This window comes from Leopardus geoffroyi, chromosome C3 (assembly GCF_018350155.1).
Source record: "Leopardus geoffroyi isolate Oge1 chromosome C3, O.geoffroyi_Oge1_pat1.0, whole genome shotgun sequence".
Classification (NCBI taxonomy): Eukaryota; Metazoa; Chordata; class Mammalia; order Carnivora; family Felidae; genus Leopardus; species Leopardus geoffroyi.
The window spans coordinates 30,605,783-30,613,946 of record NC_059338.1 but is presented as its reverse complement, the minus strand read 5'-3'; the positions used below and the strand labels follow the sequence as shown (position 1 = coordinate 30,613,946).

The 8,164-nt window shown below is 45.2% G+C and overlaps 1 pseudogene; it reads right to left on the bottom strand.

The window, feature by feature from the left end:
• Positions 1-1,258: 1,258 nt before the first annotated feature.
• On the bottom strand, positions 1,259-7,921 carry LOC123586560 (annotated as a pseudogene).
• Positions 7,922-8,164: the final 243 nt, after the last annotated feature.

Here is an 8,164-nt window from a genome sequence, read left to right as displayed (position 1 = left end):
ACTTTGGCTATTTCCCAATGGGAATAAGACCTGGCATTTATATTCCTGTTTGGATTTGGTAGAGAGAGAAAGAGCATTTCCACATTTCTCCAGATCTGGGCTGGAGATTGGTAGTTAGGTTCAAGCCACGCTGCCAGAGTAAGCAAGTGTTTGTTGGTGTAGTCTTGGAGGTTCTCTTCTTCTTTTGAGGAAGCCCAAAAAGCAGAGCAAACAGCTACTTCTGACCTCCAAAGTAAGCCTTTTCACTGATGGCACATTTACCCCTGCCATCATAAAAGCCCAAGTCACCCATAAAATGTCCCTCAAACCTGAGAAGGAAGCTGTGATGTTAGGTAAGGTCATGTCGAAGACCTCTCATGGTGGAATGTGGATTAAAGTGATGAACCACATTTCCAGGCCTGTTCATAAAAAAGAAAAGGAAAGGAAAGGGAAGGGGAGGGGAGGGGAGGGGAAAGAAAAGAAAGAAAGAAAGAAAGAAAGAAAGAAAGAAAGAAAGAAAGAAAGAAAGAAAGAAAGAAAGAAAGAAAGAAAACAAAACCCACACTCAAGTCTTCCATGGTTCGTTCCCCAACCTGCCATCTGGATATGCTGCAAATCTCCAACCCTGCATCAAACCCACATTGCACATTTGTAAATGCTGTGTGACCTTGCAAACGTTATTAAACAGCTCTGTGCCTCCGTTTCCTCATCTGTTAGAAGAGAAAATTATAGAACATACTTTATAGGGCTGTTGAGGGAATTAAATAAGCTACTGCTTATAAAGCATGTAAAACAATGCCTTCCTATGCAGGAATTAGATAATGTTTATAAATTTAGTCTGGTGAAAATAAAGTGGTATCTTCTTTGTGGTTTCCATTTCCTAAAATGACTGCTCACATCTTTTGCCATTTTTTTCTACTCTGGTTGTTAATCTTTCTCTTATTCATTCATTGAAATTCTCTATTCTGGGCTAAACATTTGCTGTTTGTGTGTTGCAAGTATGGCTATTCTTATTCATTCACTTTTAAGGATGTGGAGGAATGGTTGGCAGACCAGCTGAGGGTTTATCTGGGAAATGACACTTGAATTGGCTTTTAGCTGGGGGCAAGGGCGAGAGGGAATACCCAGGGCAGTAGACTCCCCAGAAGGGTAGACTGAGGATTGGGACTGAGCCTCAGGTGGGTCTCCTGTTCCTGTAGCCACCCTGCACAGCCCCTTCCCCCAAAGGCTCTATGGCAGCCACAGGAGCGAGGAGGCTGGGAGCAACCACAGTGGCTGCTCAGTTGGACAGGACATCAGATGACTCGGAAACCAGCTTCCCATCACGTGTCTCAGCCTTCTTCACAACCACAACCCTGGAGGAGCTGACTCGGCTGAAGGTACTGGAACCCCGCCGCAGCAGAAGCAGGACTGGAAGGAGCTCAGGCTGTAGCTGTGGCCAGGGTTCCTGAGCCCCCCCCCCCGCCCCCTCCCCCCCCCCCCCCCCCGCCGCACACACACACAATGGGCGGAGCTCAGCCCACCGGAGCAGCCACCTTGGTATGGTTACTCAGGTTGTGCATTCCAGACTCCAGCTGTATCTCCCCGCCCTCCAGCAGCTTGCAGGTGGTGGCGATCTCCATGTCCAGGGCCAGCTTAATGTTCCCAAGCTCCAGGCCCTCACACATCTGTCCTGCCATGGTCCACGGGGCTCGCTGCAGTGCAGCCTCCACTTGGCGTCGGCATCCTTCGTGACCCAGCTCCCCACACTGCCCAGCATCAGCAAGGGCAGCCTCCAGGGAAGCCCCCTGGCCTTTGAGGCTGTCGATCTCAGCCTGGAGTCGGCCATTGTTCCGGTTCATCTCACAAATAGTCTTTATGCAACTGAGGTCATCCCTGTGCTTCTCAGCCAGTGCCAGCACCTCTCATACTTCTGGTACAAGGTCTCAGCCTCGGCCGGATACAGTTAGCAATCTCCTTGTCCCGGACCTTGACCTTGGTGATGATGCCATCGGTCCAGGAGGCTGCTGCTGTCCACGGAGTGGAACGCAGAGGTGTCAGAGATCTGTGGCTGCTCTCGGCTCTCTGCTTCACAGGCCGGCCAGCAGCTCCAGGAGGGACTCCAGCTCTGCCTCATCCATGGAAGCTTCACCCACAGCCTTCTTGACTCGGAAGATGCATCTTCCCATCTCTGCGTGCTCTGTATCTCTTCCTCCTACTTATTCTTGAAGTCCTCCGCCAGCCCCTCCTGTTGATGGGCTCCACCGCAGGTTCCAGCTTCTCCTGGGCCAGTGTGTCCAGCTGGCACCCGAAGCTGTTGATGTAGCTCTCCAATATGTTATCCATGTTGCTCCGAGCCGTCTTCCGGTGCTGCAGGAGGCTCCAGTTGGTCTCCGGAATCTCATTCTGCTGCTCCACGTTGCGTACCTTGTTGATAAAGGAGGCAGACTTGCTGCTGAGGGTCTTGAGCTTCTCCTTCTCCTGGATGCACACCCTTGGATGTTGGGGTCCACCTCCATCTTAAGAGGGCTCAACAGGCTTTGGTGCCCTGAGACAGCTACGGTGCCCCCTGGACCGTCTCACCTGCGTAGCCCCCGACCACATTCATGCTGGTGCTCAAGCCACCTCTGAAGCTGCTGCTGCCGCCCACCTGGGGGGCTGGGGAGCTGATATGGGAGCCAGGTGTGCCAGAGCATGAGCTGCTGCTGAAGGCCCAGGGGCCAGAGGTAGACACCTTATAGGACCTCTGGGTCACCCTGATGGACACGGTAAAGGCTGGAGAGGAGGCAAGTAGGCTGAACCAGAGATTCCAGAGGGAGCCAAGGATGACTTCTAGGTGGGGCGTTCACTCTCATTATGATATGCACAGTATAGATTTTAATCAGGAAAATAAGAATTTTCAAAAAAGGCATTGAAAGGCAATGCCCTAATAATTGGAATAAAATATTCCAAACAGGCTGACTGCCAGCCTTCATTAGACATTGCTTTTTACCAAATCAAACTGGCTTAAATGTTACATCAAATTGTTAAATCAGAGTAATTTATAAAATAATCATCGATAATAACACATTCGGGGATGCACAGAATAATAAACACAATTCCTGCCTTTATCAGATTTAACATCTAGCTACGATGAAAGAATAAGCACATTAAAAATATTTAAAATTATAAGGAAGTATAAATTTTAGGTAGTACACACCACTGTATGTCTCGTTATAATTCATTCCTGTATTTAAGAAACTCATTTCATAAGTCACACCAACAAAGACAACAAAATGGTGAAAACTCATTTCCTTCCCTGTTGACGGGAATCCTTGAAAAGTCACAGTTTCTAGTGTCCAAACCATGAAAGAACAGATTTTTGTTATTGGAATTAGTCCATGGATAGGAATATTGTCATAGATTCAGTGTCCAAGAGGATGATTGGGCTGCAGCTAAGTCCTTGTTCTCTTTCTCTTATCTTTACCATCTCTCATTTGTGTAGTATGGTTTCTAACACATCATGCATATGGGGAAACTCCTAACCTTTAAAAAGTCTCATTATCTTATTTCTGTAAACATTCTTAAGTTTTTCAAGGCTCTTTCTATATAGGTCTTGAGTGATAAATGCATGTTGGTTTCAATTATTTTTATTCTTAAGCATTTTGTGATCCAAATATGACCTCTGTGGACTCAAAATATTTTTTTTTAATGTTTATTTTTCACAGAGAGAGAGAGAGAGACAGACAGAGCATGAGCAGGGGAGGGGCAGAGAGAGAGGGAGACACAGAATCCAAAGCAGGCTCCAGGCTCTGAGCTGTCAGCACAGAGCCCAACATGGGGCCCAAACTCACGAACTGCAAGATCATGGCCTGAGCTGATGTCAGATTCTTAACTGACCGAGCCACCCAAGAGCCCCTTAAATTTCTTTTTTTTTTTTTTTTAATTTTTTTAATTGTTTTTGACATTTATTTATTTTTGAGAGACAGAGAGAGACAGTGCATGAGCAGGGGGGAGGGGCAGAGAGAGAGGGAGACACAGAATCCAAAGCAGGCTCCAGGCTCTGAGCTGTCAGCACAGAGTTCGTGGGGCTTGAACTCACAGACCACGAGATCATGACCTGAGCCGAAGTCGGACGCTCAACCGACTGAGCCACCCGGGCACCCCTGGACTCAAAACATTTAAAGTCTCAGGTGTTTGTTTCAAATCAGTCCAGCTTCGGTCCTTAGTTCAGTATTGGTTATCAGAGAACAAGAAATATGTTAAAACACAGTTTTCTCTGGACAGAGAAAGAGGAAGAATGCCAAGCAGGATCCACGCTGTCTTCACAAAGCCCGATGCAGGGCTTGAACTCATGAACTGTGAGATCATGACCTGAACTGAAGAGTTGGATGCTTAACCAAGTGAGCCACCAGCCACCCCATTTTTAAGGTGGTTTTTTTTTTTTTTTTTTTGAGAAAAAGAGAGAGAGAAGGGAGGGGCAGAGGGAGAGGGAGAAACTGAAGCAGGCTCCATGCTTAGTGCAGAGCCAAACACGGGACCTGATCTCACTACCCTGAGATCATGACCTGAGCTGAAATCAAGATTCGAATGGATAACTGACTGAGCCACCCAGGCACCCCAAAAATATATTTTAATTGTAAAAATTTATTCCTGAATTCTTATGACTGTTACAAGCCAAAAGACCAGTTGGCAGAACAAGTATTTAAATTCTGATGTATTGTTTCAATTCAATAAATGTTTGTAGTAATGGTAAGAATAGTTCATAGAAAATGAACGTCTGTGTGCCAGGCCCTGAGCAAAGCTCTATCAGAACTAGGGCTTATCTACTCAACTCAATATATGCTTCTTGTGATCATGGTATGTGCAAAGCACTATCCTAGGCGTTTTGGAGTCTATACTCCAAATGCCTGCTTTGGTAGCTCAAAGACTGGAGAGAGCCTATCTCTAAAGGAATCTGGAAAGGTTTCCGAGCCGATGTTAGCACATTATGGCTTGAAAACCGAGGAAGCCTCCCCCGCTTCTGCCCGCCCCACACAAGCCACAGGGGCTGGGCCATGGGCTTTAGCAGAGGCACTGCTGCAGCAGGACGCTGCCCACGCAACGCCATCCCCACCCCTGCACAGGAGCTCCAATCCCCATCGCCCTGTGCGTGTGCTCTTTTTGACTCTGACTTTGTGTTTCAATCCTGCTTGGTGGTGGTGTCACCTGCTCATGATTTGGCTTGTGGCCACGGCCCATTCTCACCTCAGCCTGTCACATACCCCCTGGGAAGATCTGTTAGGACTCAACAGATCACCATGTCCATATAGCTCCTTAAGCTTTTCAAAGTATCATCTCAGATAAGGAAATGTGTGGAGATTTAAAGGTGATTAACTATATCACTATGTAGTGAAGAATATAGATAGCAAAAAATACTGGATTGTATTAAGCAGGAGTTACAAACCTGCAAGGCATCTGGGGGAAATAGCTTGGGCACGTAATGACATCCCTGACTTCAACCCACCGGTATTTTTTCAATTTACATTTTGTAAGATGATCTATAATGACATGCCATCAAAACATAAATACTTCCACAGGAATCAGCAGAATTTTCCAAGGTCCCATCCAAACCACTCTGTACACATTCATAATCCGAATAACAGAATTCCTTTCCCTCTGTCAGTCACTGTGTTTGTTTTCTTTTCGTGGCCATCAGAAGCTACCAGTGAGATAACTCAGAAAATATCATGCACAGAGAGCTAATTGGAATGGACTTTGCTACTCCTTGGCTGGTTTCAAGAAGCTGACCTCGAGCTAGAAATTTCAGAAGATGGGGAGTGAATGCACGAGCAATGTGTTCGAATTCGCTAACTCTGTTCACAATTCTCTTCCGGGAATGATCGACTCAGAGGAAAATAAAACCACAGCTGAGCCTTAATGGTGGGCACTGAGTGGAATGTAATAAAAATATTCTCTTTTTAATATTCATTTATTTTTGAGGGAGAACGCACACAAGCAAGGGAGGAGCATAGAGAGGAGGGGGCAGAGGATCTGAAGTGGGCTGCATGCTGACAGCAGAGACCCCAAAGCAGAGCTCAAACTCACAAACTCACAAACCTGAGCCTATAACAGACACTTAACTGCTTAACCAACTCAGCCACCCAGGCACCCCTTTCCTCATCATTACTTCAGGAGACCATGGAGTTTAATGGAGAGATCAGTGAATTTAAGGCAGAAAGATGGAGATCTAATCTGCCAAAAAGTAAACATTAGTCCTTGCCTAAGATCCTTCAGTTTCTCCTGCTGTAACAGGGTGGGGAGTAACTAAATATTCTCTAAGATTCCCCAGAGTTTTAACATTCTCACTAGATTGCTCTCCATTCTAGGCAAGCTGGTTTTCCTAGACTATCCATTAAGTATCCAATATACAAAGGAAGAGATTCTTAAAAGTGGCAGAAGTTAGATTTCAGGTCAAAATTGATGCTCAAGGTTAGAGTCTTGCGGCGCCTGGGTGGCTCAGTCAGTTAAGTGTCCAACTCCTGATTTCAGCTCAGGTCATGATCCCACTGTTCGTGAGATCTAGCCCCATGTGGGGTTCTGTGCTGACAGAGTGGAACCTGCTCAGGATTCTCTCTATCCCTATCTTTCTGCCCCTCCCCTGCTCGTGCGCTCGCTCTCTCTCTCTCTCTCTCTCTCTCACTATCAAAATAAATAAATAAATAAACAAATAAACTTTTTTTTTAAAGATTAGAGTCTCTCTCTGTGAACTAAGATAAAGCAAGCACCACCTCTCAATTTGACAGAGACAAACTGACTCTCTCTGTGATAAACTCAAATCAAATGCCTAAAAAATTTTAAAGTTACATAGAAAGCTTTTTGGCCAATCCTGTTCCTGTATTGGGGCGCCTAGTTGGCTCAGTTGGTAGAGCATGCGACTCTTGATGTCGGAGTTGTAAGTTCAAGACCCATGACGGTATGGACATTACTTAAATTTTTTTTAATCTTTAAAAAAAGAACCTGTTACTGTATTATTGTCATTCAAATACTTAAAAGTAAACTGTGTTGATAAGGTGCCAGATAAAGATGCCTACTGCAAGACAACCTGTGCCTCTCCTTCCCATTTATTCGCAGCTTTCTTTCCCAGGAGGGGCCCTCCCCAGCCACCCTGTCCTAAAACATACCTCCAGAGGCTTTCTCTTCACCCTTTACTTTTTTCTTGAGTACTTATCATCATCTAACATAAGATATATTTTATTTACTTGACTTATTCTCTCTCCATGAAAGCAGAGAATTTTGTCTATTTTATTCATTGCTAAATTTGTAACATCTAGAACAGTACCTAGCACATAGGAAGCACTCAACGTTTATTTGTTGAATGCATAAGTAAATATTATTTACCATTATGATATAACAATTGCCACTTTTAAAAGAGTGGTGTATATCTGGTATATAACCGGAATAAATGTAGGCCTGCATTCAGGATGTTTTCCAGCTCCAGATTACAAGAAAGGTACACCTTTGGTAGGTACACCCTACCAAAAATAACTACATAAATGAACATTCCACATTGGCAATTATGACACAGTCTGAAGTCTGACATAAATCAAGGGATTTAACTTCAGGATGACAAGAGAATCAGAGAAACACGTTATTCTCAAGTGTCTTCAGTCTGGGTTTGGGTGACACACAGAGTAAGCAAAGGTATCCTAAAGGCTTTTTTGCTGGAGTAGCAGCCAGACTTGTCTTGCTTTTGCTTTATAAGCGCAAATTATAATGAGTAGCTCTATGATAAAATATAATTCTGGTTCTCACCCACATTCCAGAAGAAGAAACTCCAGAATCTCTCTTTGGGCTTCTCCTAAATTATTCCCGAATTCTAGGGGCTGATGCAGTGTGAACGGGGGGTGGGTAGTCAGTAAGATGCCCACTCCAGAGTAGGAAAGGCCATTCCGATGTCTTGCCCACCTGTCCGCCTCTCAGTTCTCAGTTCCGTGTGGCTCATGCTTAGTCTACCCCAGGCACTAGGCAGCTCTACAGCATTGTAGTAAGATCTGCTCTGTGACTCACCTGCAAAATCACCGTCTTGTTTTCCCTCCCAAAGCCCAGAACTGTCTTTTCAGTACTGACATACAGGATCTTTTTCCCTCTTCTTCCCTTGCTCAGAAACCATTCACTATCCTGCTACCCACTTCCTCTCCTCAACCCCTAAGTTCCTTAACACACACACACACACACACACACACAC